General features: G+C 42.9%; 1 protein-coding gene across 6 annotated transcripts in view; it reads right to left on the reverse strand.

The window, feature by feature from the left end:
- Positions 1–14,122, reverse strand: part of APBA2 (amyloid beta precursor protein binding family A member 2) — a 198,437-nt gene that overhangs the window by 62,247 nt on the left and 122,068 nt on the right. The gene's annotated exons all lie outside the window — the stretch shown is intronic.

Raw genomic sequence — 14,122 nt, forward strand, 5'->3', positions numbered from 1 at the left:
CCTCCTGGACCGGGGCACAAACCCGTGTCCCCTGCATCGGCAGGCGGACTCTCAACCACTGCGCCACCAGGGAAGCCCGATTCAGTTTTATATATATATTCTTTTTCAAAGTCTTTTCCACAACAGGTTATTACAAGATACTGAATATAGTCTCCTGAACTATAGATTAGATCCTTGTTGTCTACCTATTTTATATAAAGTAGTATGTATCTTTTTTTTTCTTTGCGGTACGCGGGCCTCTCACCGTCGTGGCCTCTCCCGTTGCGGAGCCAGCGGCCACGGCCCACGGGCCCAGCCGCCCCGCGGCATGTGGGATCTTCCCGGACCGGGGCATGAACCCATGTCCCCTGCATCGGCAGGCGGACTCTCAACCACCGCACCACCAGGGAAGCCCTAGTATGTATCTTTTAATCCCAAACTCCTAATTTATCCCTCCCCCACCCTTTCCCCTTTGATAATCATTAGTTTCTTTTCTATGTCTGTCTGTATGTTTTCGTTTTGTAAATAAGTTTATTTATACCATTTTTTTTAGATACCACATATAAGTGATATCATATGATATTTGTCTTTCTCTGACTTACTTCACTTGGTATGATTATCTCTAGGTCCATCCATGTTGCTGCAAATGGCATTATTTCATTCTTTCTTATGGCTGAGTAATGTTCCATTGTATATATGTACCACATCGTCTTTATCCATTCGTCTGTCGATGGGCATTTGGGTTGCTTCCGTGACCTGGCTATTGTAAATAGTGCTGCAATGAACACTGGGGTGCATGTGTCTTTTTGAATTATGGTTTTCTCAGGGTATATGCCCAGTAGTGGGATTGCTGAGTCATATGGTAATTCTATTTTTAGTTTTTTAAGGAACCTCCATACTGTTCTCCATAGTGGCTGCACCAATTTACATTCCCACCAAGAGTGAAACACGGTTCCCTTTTCTCCATACCCTTTCCAGCATTTACTGTTTGTAGACTTTTTAATGATGGCCATTCTGACTGGTGCCAGGTGGTACCTCACTGTGGTTTTGGTTTGCATTTCTCTAATAATTAGCGATGTTGAGCATCTTTTCATGTGCCTGTCGGCCGTCTCACTCATGACTTTGTGAAGATGCTCACTGATTGAGGAGCCCAAGGGACCAAGACAAACGGTCATAAGATCAGGTTATTTGCTCTCAAAAAGAAAAAGAGAAGCTTTCATTCCAAAGACATGATGAAGCCAATGAGGAGGTGCCCTACCCCTTTCAAGTTGAAATCCGCTGCCCCTCGAAGCCCATCTCAAGTCCGCCCCCCTCCTCGAGCTCATCCCCCACTCCCCGGCACACACAAGCCTCTGCTTCCTCCTTACTCCAAACCACAGCACTGACCAGATTTGCCAGGAGCCATCCAGGCCGAGTGCCACAGAGAGACATGGGACGTGAGCCTGAGCCTCACGGCTCGATGGGGTGGGGGCCCAGGAAGGGGAACTCCAGAGGGAGGACCACCAGGAGAAGGGGGACACCCAGGACGCGATGCAAAGGACGTGGCTGCTGCTTACGGGATATGGGTCACGGCACCACCAGGCACCGCAAAGCCCAAACTGGGAGGGTCCTGTACCCCACCGCCCAGGACCCTGCATTTTATCCCACAAACCATGCAGCGTCATTGGGCAATTTTCAGCAGGCACGTGACACAAGATTTCTCTTTCAGCCCCTTCGGGAGATGCTGGGGGACAGGCGGCTAGAGGAATGGAGACCAATGGAAACACCCTTCCCATCCTCTAGGGAAGTGAGAGGCTCACAAGTGGCCGTGTCTCCACAGCATCGCTAGACACTAAAAGATCCACATCACTTCCCCAGAGCAGCCCACACTCCTGAAAGTGGTCCCACACCAGGAAAACCGTCACTGAGATGGACCCTGCAGGGTCTGAGCGTCCTCCCAAGTCACCCCATCCCCAAACCCTGAAACTGACGAGCCCATTCCAGAGATCTGTTCCTGGTAGAGAGCAAGGTGTCCAGTGTTCCCTAAAATACAGCCTATCAGAGAGGATGCATCAGGAGTACCAAGCATTGTTGTACAGCAGATTTCCCACGAAGTACAGCCAACCGCAACAGATGTGCCACCTACTGTCGGAATGATACAAGGCACTTGGCAAACACTCTTTTGGACACAATCTCCAGGAAAAGCCTTCCTCAAAATGGTCCCTAAAGTGTGTATGGAATGTGATGGCTAAGGTGTGACCAGATCCCTATGCCTTGGAAACCAGGATGGTGGAGGGCCAATGGGGCCAGTGGTTACTTGCACAGGAGCACACGGGTCCCTTTTCTTTGCAGAGGGCAGGGCACCATCTCTGTAGCATCTCTGTAGCTCCCCAGGGTCTGACACCAGGCCATGCACAATGCAGGTATTCACATCCTTGTCAAAGGATAAACCAAGGTACACAGTATCTCTTACTACCTTAACTTTGAATTCTATGTCATCTGGGGGGGACAACATCTTACGCACACCTAGATGTGTATGCCCACACCTATATACAACACCCTACTGGCCAATGTAAGACTCAAGGACTAAAGTATATGGTAACATAGAGCAGATCCTGATCCTATTAATGTTACCCAAGTAACCTATAATTTTTAAATTTATTTTATTGAAGTATAGTTGAGTTACAATGTTGTGTTAATCTTTGTTATACAGCAAAGTGATTCAGTTTTATACATATATATGTATATATGTGTGCGTGTGTGTATAAATATATATATATATACACACACTCACACACATTCTTTATCATTTTCTTTTCCATTATGGTTCATCACAGGATATCAACTATAGTTCCCTGTGCTATATTCAACAGCAGGACCTTGTTTATCCATTCTATATATAATGGTTTGCATCTGTTAATCCCAAACTCCCAATCCATCCCTCCCCCACCCCCTCTCCCCCTTGGCAACCACAAGTCTGTTCTCTATGTCCATGAGTGTTTTTGTTTCATAGGTAAGTTCATTTGTGTCATATTTTAGATTCCACATATGTGATATCATATGGTATTTGTCTTTCTCTTTCTGACTTACTTCACTTAGTATGATAATATCTATGTCCATGTTGCCGCAAATGGCATTATTTCATTGTTTTTTAATGGCTGAGTAATATTCCATTGTATATATGTACCACACCTTCTTTATCTATTCCTCTGTCAATGGACATTTAGGTTGTTTTCATGTCTTGGCTATTGTGCACAGTGCTGCTATGAACATAGGGGTGCATGTATCTTTTCGAATTAGAGTTTTGTCCAAAGTAATCTATAATTTAAGGCTGTCCCAGCCAAAATCTCAGTGGAATACTGGGGAGACCTTGACCTAGTAATTCTTATGTTCATTTAGAAGAACAAACTTGTGAAAATAGCTGGGAAAGATCTAAAACATGAGACTGTGAGAAGAACTTGCCTTATCAAGCATTTAACTATACTCTAAAGTCATGGTAATTAAAATGGCATGGTAGTGTTGCTGGACAGACAGAAATGGTATAGATGAGAAAGTCCAGAAACAGACATATGTTCACGTAGGAATGTAGTCTCTACCATGTAGGGTGACCAGCCATCCCGGTTTTCTGGGACTGAACACAGTTTCCGAGGACACAGCACTTTCAGTGCTAAAACCAGGATGGCTGGTCACCCTAAGGCATGTGGAAAAGAATAGTCTATTTGGTGAGGGGTATTGGGATACTTGGGCTGCACACTGGAACCACCTGGGGAATTTTACGGGTACTCACGCCTGACATTCCAAGTTCATTGGTAGAGCCGTGATCCAGCATCCAGGTTTTTAATGTGTACAAAATTTGAAAACCACTGGGGCGATCGTTTGGGAGGAAACTAAGCTGCTCCCTACCTTCCGCATGTATGCTTTTCAGACGGGCTAAATATTTCAAGATAATAAAGGGTTCCAGATAGTGGCCAGATTTGCCTGCTTCAAGACGAGATGTTTGGCCACCCTCAAGGGAAATCTGCACTCCTTGCAGCTGGGGATGGGGTGCAGCTCACAGGCCCAGGCAATGTCAGAGAGAACACACTTCCTCTGGCTCCAGGTGGCATGCACGTTGTCCCTTGAAGCAAGCAGATTTGGCCGAGGACAACCCACCTCTGTCCACTCTTAAAAAATAGAGGATCCTTCCTTTTCTCGCCTCAACAAAAAAATCCAGGTGGCCAAGCCACTGCTGCCAGCTCGCTGCAAAATCATCTCCCACTCTATTTTCTACTGCCCAACAATGATGAAATTTTATACACACAACATTGAGTCTTTTCACTCAAGAAATATCTCCCCATTTATTCAAGTCTTAAATGTCAACAGCACTGTGGGTTTCTTCATAGCTGTAGACATGTCAGAGGAAGCTGATTCTAAGACATATTAGTTTTTGTAGCCATGGGGAATGGATATTCTCTTCTATCATATATATCTGACTATTGTTGGTACACAGGAAAAAAATCCCTACTGCTTTTGTATTATAAGCCCATTTTTAAATTCCAATAGTTTTAGTTGATAATTTTATTCTTTTCCAGCATTTTGTCTGGCTGTACTGCCCTTCCACAGTTACATGACAGTGGGGCTGAGGCACCCCTGACTTATTCCCAATTGTAATGAAAATGCCTTTACTTTTTAACCAGGGCTGGTCCAGGGTAAGGCAGGCATGGCACTCACCTCGGGTGCAAAATTTAACAGGGCGCCAAAAAAACTCAGGAATCAAAACAGATACGACTTTAATGGAATACTTAAAAAAAAAATCAAAATTTAATGGAAAAAAAATCCACAATGAACAAAATATCAAAATGTTAAATAAAGATCGGTATGACTGACTTTTTTCTTTTTGCCTCAGCCTCCAATAGGGCTTAGCAGGTCCCTGTGAATGATCTAGTTTTTGAAAAGTTTTCCCCATTAAATACAAGGCTGTTGTTGGCTTTTCCAGAGTTTGATGGTGCAAACAGTTCTGTCTTCCGTGGATACAAATGGAAGGACCCGGTGGCCTCCCGGGAGGGCAGCCGCGTCTTTGAAGGGTCTGCAGAATTACATCAAACCTACAGGGGCACTTTTGGTGTAAGAGAAAGAGCCTCCTATTAAAGATGAAGACAGAAAGTCCTTGTTTAAATTCAGACCTCCACTTACTCTCAGGCCTTTGGCAAGATATTTAATGGATGAATGGCCTTCCCCTCCTGGGAAACTGGAAATGATGGCCCTGCCTGCAGGGCTTGAAGTGGGTTAAATAAGAGAGTAACCCACACTGGCCTCACTTCCATGAACACTTTTTTTTCCTACTACATACAGGGAGTTGAGGAACATTTTAAATGACATTTGAAGGGAGAGAATGCAGTAGAAACTCTCTATGAAGTATTATTTAATGGCTACATGATATTTCCTGGCCCAATGGACATTATCTAACTCTTCCCCTATTGAGCACACAAACTGTGTTTTATTTCTGTATAATAAATAATGTCTTGATGTTTCCCTAAGGATATGCTCTACACCATTTTCCTCACTCCAGGCCTTTTACCCAGGACCCTTTAAAACTTTTTTTTCAATCCAAGGTCCAGGTCCTCAGAAAAGGCCCAGGAGGGGTGTGGCCAGAAGAGCATTCACCACCCCGACAGTGGGCGGGAGGGGGGTGTCGGCAAACATATTGAGGAACTCTGCTTCTTTATGTATACTTCTTTTTAAATTTTATTGAAGTATATTTGATTTATAATGTGTCAATTTCTGGTGTACAGCAAAGTGACTCATTATACACATATATACATTCTTTTTTATATTCTTTTCCATTATGGTTTATCACAGGATATTGAATATAGTTCCCTGTGCTATACAGTAGGACCTTGTTGTTTATCCATCCTATATATAATGGTTTACCTCTGTTAATCCCAAACTCCCAATCCATCTCTCCCCCACGCCCCCTCTCTCTTGGCAACCACAAGTCTGTTCTCTATGTCTGTGAGTCTGTTTCTGTTTTGTGGATAAGTTCATTTGTGTCATATTTTAGATGCCACATATAAGTGATGTCATATGATATTTGCCTTTCTCTGTCTGATTTATTTACTTCACTTAGTATGATCATCTCTAGGTCCAACCATGTTGCTGCAAATGGCACTATTTCATTCCTTTTTATGGCTGAGTAATATTCCACTGTATATATCTACCACATCTTCTTTATCCATTCCTCTGTTGATGGACACTTAGGTTGCTTCCATGTCTTGGCTGTTGTAAACAGTGCTGCTATGAACATTGGGGTGCATGTATCTTTTCGAATTAGAGTTTTCTCTGGATATATATGCAGTATTGGGATTGCAGGATCATACGGCAACTCTACCTTTAATTTTTTGAGGACTCTCCATACTATTTTCCATAGTGGCTGCACCAATTTACATTCCCAGGAGGTCCTCTGCTTCTGATTAATCATATTAAAGACAAATCCTTCAGAAAAGACCACCTGGAAAGCAATTCAAATGTTCAGGAGAAGCATGACTATCTGCTATGCATCCAAGGAAATGAGGCCCTGTGTCCATACTCAATTCTAGAACGGCTCATGAATCAATACAAATGCAGCCCCTGCCTCGGTGCTCACCACTCTCCTCCTGGAACATCCTCATGAGATGTGGGAAATAAAGGCTCATTGTCAACACTAAAGGGTTCCACTGTCCTTATTCTAAGCCACATTTTTCTTCTGTAAGAGGAAACAGCATTAGCCAGCTCTTAGAAGAGCTGAAAGACAGCAGACCAAGGTGAAACATAGTGATGCAGGGGCCACAACACAGGCTGCGTTAAAACGCTATCTTACAAATGAGCTATGGACTCGGCCGAACTGTCGCTGCCCCCAATCTTGTTCCCAGTTGGGTCTCCCATGTTGTAAAGATAATATTCTTTTTTTCCTTCCAAATATAACACAGTTGCTTTGACTACACACAATACGGGTTTAAACAGTCCTGGAGTACACCTGTACAATCAGCTCAAACATCCCAGACAGGAGACCTTGAATAAGCATCTTGCTGCAAGGTCACAGACAACCACGAGCTCTGAAATTAACTAATCTTCAGAATTCTACAAGAGTTAATAAATTAGTCTTCAGAAACCAGGCTGACATCCAACACTGTCACACAAGACCATACCACCTAGCTTGGGGTCACAGAGGGGTGTGCTTCTTTTTTGCAAAATGTCAGTAAGAACGGCAAAAATGTTGAGCACACGCCAAATCTCCAGGAGCCGATCCCAGTTAAGCCAATGTTATTAGCACATCTGTAAGACAATTATGCAGTGATTAAAATATTTACAAAGAGTGTATTGTATAAAATGTGCTGTTATAATTTATTCACAACCAAATAAACACAGAACAAACTGTGAAGAAATACATTAAAATCCCAGCAAAGCGTTGCCTTTGAGTGATGGGACACTGTTATTCACTTCCCTCCTTTCTTCATTTCTGAGTGTGGTATTTCTACAGACAAATAATAAATAAAAAGACAAGTGCCGTGGAGTGTGAGCCCTCTGCAGCCACACCTGTCAGTGGGCTTTTCTTCAGAGGAAGGATGGGGGTCTTAGCATCCCTTGAAAGAGTCCCAGGGCACGGGTGGGCATGATTTGTTCCATCTGGGCTTTCGATATGCCAGGATATCTGTCCCACCATGTCCTACTCTCAGAATGAACAAAATGGAATGATCCGTCCCTTAAATACAATTTTTAAATGCTGTCAGCCCTTTACCAATAGCAAGTCTCCAGGAGCTGGTATTTTCAACATCCCACAATGTAATCTACACCTGTCACCCATGTTCATGCTGTAACGTATAGCAATTTGGCACCCAAGGAACTTCTGGGATGGCAGACATTTGCTGTTCTCATTAGTTACTCCTAATAGTAATAAGTTAATTCTCTCCCATGAGAACAGCTGGAGATAGTGGTGACTTAACCAAAGTCAGCCCCTGTTCCCAGTCGCCTTTAGGAAAAAAGCAAGGGTCCAGACAAGAAGGCAATTAAACAAAACATTACCATCACTGACCTTTTTCTCAACATGCTTGAGAAGGGGCCCAACTTTTGCACATGCCAAGGCCTTGTGCTAAGAGGGACATTGCCAAGTGCCCTTTACCAGCTCCATCCTGGTATAAGGAAACAGACAGCCTCCAGGGAAGGCAGACAAGACTCCAGGGAAAAGTGGATTTATTTCTGCTGGCTGTCCTGCTAATTTCATATTTTTCTAGTCACTTGCAAGTGCAAACATCACTGTGAAGATTTCAAATAAATCTCATTTTATTTATGGGCTGATTTGTGTCTCCCACAAATTCATATGTTGAATCCCTTAACCCCCAGGACCTCAGAATGTGATCTTGTGAGGAAGTAGGGTCATTGAAGACCTAGCAAAGATAAGATCATTAGGGTGGGCTCTAACGTAATATGACTGATGTTCTTATAAAAAGGGGAAATTTGAAGACAGACACAGGGAGAAAGAACGCATGTGACGAGGAAGGCAGAAATCTACAGGGTAGGGAAAGATGGGCAATGCCAGAAGCTGGGGAAGAGACACAGGACAGACCCTCCCTCACAACCCCCAGAAGGAACCAACCCTGCTGACACCTTATCTCAGACTTCTGGCCTCCAGAGCTGTGAAACGATGCATTCCTGTAGCTTATGCCACCCAGTTTGTGTTACTTTGTTACAGCAGCCCTAGCAAACTGATACAATCCCTAAGGATTCAAAGTACACCACTCAAAGGAGTTCCCTTGTTTTTCATCTTCTGGAGAATTCTCCAGCATGTAACCAGGGTGTGTTTGCACCCTGGCTCTAACCATTGTTTAAGCTATTCAAGTTTCCTTGGCTTTCCATATAAATTCTAGAATCATCTCGTTGATATCCTTTTTTCTTTTTTTTTTTTTAATCCTGCTGGGAATTTGATTGGGAGTGCATCAAATCTATACATCAATTTGGGGAGAATTAACATCTTAACGATACTGAACCTTCCAAAGCAGAAACATGATCTTTCTTTCCATTTCCTTAGGTGTTCTTTGATTTCTCTCATCAGTATTTGTAGTTTTCAGCATACAAATCTTATACATGTTTTGTTAAATATAAACATATGCCTTTTCTCTTTTTTTGGTGCATTGTAAATGTTCATGTTTTCTTACAATTGCTTTATTGATATAATACAGAAATATAACTGATTGTTGTACAGTGACCTTACTAAATTCATTTATTAATTCTAGGAGCTTTTTGTAGATGCCAAGGGATTTTGCAGATGATGATGTAGTCTGCAATTAAGAGTTGGTTTTATGTATTTCTTTGCAATCTACGCGCCATTTATTTCTTTTCTTTGCCTTAGCACACTGGCTAGGACGTCCTGGATGGTGTTGAACAGGAGTGATGAGAGCCACAAGACCTTACCTTGTCCTTGATCTTGGGTGGAAAACGATCTTTCACCACTACTATGATCTTAGCTGTAAATTTTTTGTAGACGCCCTCTTTCAGGTTGAAGATGTTTCCATTCCTGTGTGCTAAGAGGTTTGTTTTTTTTTTTAATCATGAATGGATTGCACTTTGTCAAATGCTTCTTCCACCCTTGTTAAGAGGCTTGCATGGTTTTCCTTCTTACCCTGTTAACATGGTGGAACGTGTTGACTGAAGCTTGAATTTTGAAGCAGCCTTGCATTCCTGGGAAATCCTCACCTGGCCATAATGTACCGTCCTTAGGCAATGCTGGATTAACTTTGCTAATACATTGTTAAGAATTTGTTTACATCTATGTTCATAAGGGATATGGCCTGTAATTAACTTGCAATATCTTTATCTCCTCATATGAGAGCAACGCTGGCCTCATTAAGTGAATATGGAAGTATTCTTGCCTCTTCTATTTTCTGAAAAAGACTGTGCAGAATTGGTATTATTCTCTTAAATGTTTCGGAGAATTCAGCAGTGAAACCATCTGGGCCTGTGATTTTCTTTTTTGGAAGGTTTTTTAACCACAAATTTCACATCTGTAATAGAAATAGAAAAATTCAGGTTCTCCAATTCTTCTTGAATGAGTTTTGGGAATTATTTCAAGAAATTGGTCCATTTCTTAAGATGGAAGCCCAGATTGATGAGACCTTTCTTCTTTCCTAATATGAGCATTTAATGCTATATACTCTTCTGTAAGCACTGCTTTGGCTGCATCCCACAAATTAATATATTTTCATTTTCATTCAGTTAAAAATATTTAATTTCCCTTGCGACTTCTTCTTTGACCCATGGATTGTTCAGATATATGTTGTTTAATTTCTAAATAGTTGGGGATGTTCCCCAATATCTTCCTATCAGCAATTTCTAGTTTAATTACATTATGGTCAAAGAACATACTTTGCAGGATTTTGATTATTTTTAATTTGTTAAGGTTTGGTTTTTGGCCTAGAATATGGTCTATCTTGGTGAAGGCTCCATGTGCACTTGAAAAAGAATGTGTATTTTGCTGTTGTGAGGTAGAGTGTTCCATAAGTGCCCACTAGGACATATTCATTGACAGTGTTACTCAGATTTTCTGTATCCTTGTTGCTTTTTTATCTATTTGTTCTATCAGCTATAGAGATGGTAATGTTGAAGTCTCTAATTATGGATTTAACCATTTTTCTCCATTTAGTTCTATCAGTTTTTGCTTTATGTACTGAGGAGTTCTATTGCTAGCAGCATACAGGTTTAGGGTTTTTATGTCTTCTTGATGAACAAAACCTTTTATCATGTGTAGTGGTCCTCTTTATCCCTGGCAAATTTCCTTGTTCTAAGGTAGAATTTCTCCAGTGTTAAAATAACCACTCCAGCTTTCTTTAGTATTTGAATGGTATATCTTTTTTCCATCCTTTTATTTGTAATATCTCTGTGTCATCATACTTAAAGTGGATTCCTTGTAGAAAGCATATACTGATAGGTCTTGTTTCTTAATCTAATCTATTAATGTGTATTTTTAAATGGTGTGTTTAGGCCATTTATATTTAATGTATTTATTGATATGGTTGGATTTGGTCCACTCTTATTATTTTTCTGTTTGTTTCCTTTGTTTCTTGTTTTTCTGTTTCCCACTTCCTGCCTACTTTTGGATTGTTTAAATTTTTTTTAGTATTTCATTTATCTATTATCTTTTTGGCTATAATTCTTTGTATCTTTTTTAATGCTTGCTCTATTGATTAATATATATATATTATATTGTGCATATATGTATATATATACACATATATATAATACATATATATCTTTTCATGTTCTACTTTGAGTTAACATTTTGCCACTTCAAATAAAATGGAGGAGTCTTACAACCATATAGGTCCCTTTATCCACAGGATTTATGATATAGTTGTCATATGTATTATATCTATATACATTAACACACACATACCCTCAGTGTCATAATGTTTGCTTAAAACCCTCATAAGTATTTTAAAGAATTTTAGAGGTGAAAAATAGTCTATTATAATTACTCAGATACTTTTTCATTTCTGTTGCTCTGCCTCCATTCCTGAACTCCCCAGTCCCTTTGGTATCATTCCCCTTCATCCTAAAGAACTTTCTTTAGCAACTCATGTAAACAGGTTTGCTGACAACAAATCCTTTTAGTTTTCCTTCATCTGAGAATGTCTTTATTTCACCTTCATTCCTGAAGGATTTATTCACTGAATTCAAAATTTGTGGTTGATAGTTTTGTTTTGTTTTTAGAATGTTAAAGATGTTCCATTGTCTCTGGCCTCCATGGTTTCCGATGAGAAATCCACAGCTACTCAACTCATTGTTCTCCTATATTCAGTGTGTCATTTTTAATTTAGCTGCTTTCAAGACTCTTCCTTTATCTTTGGTTTTCAGCAGTTTGATTATGATATATCTAGGTGTGATTTTCTTTTGGTCTATCCTGTTGGCAGTTTTGAGGTTCTTAAATCTGTAAATTTATGTCTTTCACCAAAATGGGATGTTTTCAGGCACGATACTGTCAAATATTTTTGTGTAACAAGCTCTTTCTTCTTTCATTAAAGGATTCTAATGGTATAAATGTTGGAGTATTTTATAATGTTCTATAAGTCCCCAAAGCTTTGCTCATTTCTTAGAGTCATTATCTCTCTTTGTTATTCAGGATAATTTCTATTGATCTGCTTAAATTTCACTGATTCTCTCCTGTGTCATAGTCATTTTGCTTTTGACCCCATCTAGGGAAATTTTTATTTCAGATATTATATTTTCAGGTCTAAATTTTCTATAGTATTCTTTTTTTAGTTTATATTTCTCTTCTGAGAATTTCTGTCTCTCAGCTCATTTCAGAAGTGTCCATTCAGCATGAGGGCTGGGACTAGTTCTCCTACTTCCCTACCAGGCTCTCTTTGTCGTGTTACATCCTCATGGAGGGGCCACTTGGTGTCACCACATGCTTTGCCATAGGAACAAATGTGTCAGGCCTTGGCCCCTCCACAGCCGGGATCCCATTAGTTCTCAAGTATCCCTCTGAGGCTGAGGCCACTTGGGGCCAGAAAAGGGAGTTTCCCAGGAGGGCTGGGGAGGGACGTGCCCAGGGAGCAGCTCTTTGAGAAGCCACGGTTCACCAACTCCAGAACACAGAGCGGGTGCTTCACTCAGACAGTGGAGGGCGAGGGTGGGGGGGCAGAGGTTGTTGCCAAAGCAAGAGCCAGCTGTCACCAGGCCAGCAGCACCGTCAGAGCGCAGAGCCCCAGCAGCTCACCCAGAGGTGACAGCTGGAGTGTGGACCTGGCTCAGGATGCAGGAGGCAGGGTCCATGGGGGCGGGGAGGGGAATGGCCCCTCTAACAAGAACAGTCAAGTGTCCGCCTCACTCTGGCACTGATTTGTCCCCGGTCCCAGGAAACTCTGGCCGGAAATAGCCAGGCCGGAGAGCTGTCTCTCCCTGCCCGCCTCGTGGAACACAGGGACACCTGTAGACCCTCCTCTCCTGCGAGCCCCCAACCCCGTCCCAACAAACGCCCTGGAAGCACCACCCAGGCGATGGCCAACCTGAATGTCACACAATCATTCATTCACGCCATCCTTCCCGCAATTCTCCCAGGCTGTCTGCCGGCCCCCCGGAACATTCTGTAACTTTCTGCAGAGGTGGGGGCCAGCACATCCACCAGCAATGACTGCTGGAAGGGTGTAAAGGAAACGCAAAATGCTGAAACAAAACTCCCGAGGTGGAGAAAAACGGCAGGACGGCAGGATACTCCATCACATGATGATCTTCTGAATAAAAGATCTCCCTCGGGATTTCTTTAAATAGCCAGCTTCTCCTGGCTCATTTTAAATAATTTAACTCTACTTATGTGTAACTTTCTTACACGTTTCCTCTGTGGGAAGCAGGGAACTCTGGGGTATTGAGTGGGGTGGGCAGTGGGGGGAGATTGCAAAAGAGAAGAAGATGCAGGAGTCACCTGCCGGGCCGCCTCTCCTCTGGAGGGCACCTGGGGTATCTGCACCCCCAAACTCCCCACACACAGGCTCCCTAGCCCTGAGTGGGGCGGGCCCTCGTCCTTTGCTGGAGAAGAGCCAGCTCCACCCATACCCCAGTTTTGGGGGTCTACTGACGGGCAGCTCCCCAGACTTCTCCAGAGCTGCCCCCCACCACCTTTGGGCTCAGCTGTGTCATCCCGGCTCTTGGCTGATGTCTGCACAATGATTCTGATCCTCCCCACAGGAGACCTGGGCTGCCCTGTCTCCTAAGTAACACCTTGTGACCCTAGAAAAGTCTGGGGAGGGGAGAGGCTGTGGGTAGTTACAAATTAGGTCCCTGCTTGTGGCTTTTCAAGATAAAAATTCAAAAAGATACCTAGGCTGTCTGCTGGCAGTTGTGAGGGGGAGGCTAAGCAGAATGTGTGGCTGGCAGGTGACAGGGCTGCCAGGTGATGGAGAAGTCGGGGGGCGGGGCTCCCCTGTGCAGAGTGAGTCAGGGATGAGGGGCGGAGCCGGCTCTGGCGAGGACCCCGGACACTTCTCCAGCCGCCTGGTCCATCACCTGCCGCAGAGGGTGCAGCCAGCGCCAGTTTTGGGGTGGGGGGAGGTGGGGGGAGGTGTTGTCGCCAGCAGCCTCTGGGCTCAGCCTCCAACTGGGGACAAAGACCCGAGAGCTGTCCTGGGTCAGGGGGCTCTAGGGTCCCACTCAGGGCCCT

The sequence above is a fragment of the Globicephala melas genome, chromosome 2 (genome assembly GCF_963455315.2).
Source record: "Globicephala melas chromosome 2, mGloMel1.2, whole genome shotgun sequence".
NCBI lineage: Eukaryota > Metazoa > Chordata > Mammalia > Artiodactyla > Delphinidae > Globicephala > Globicephala melas.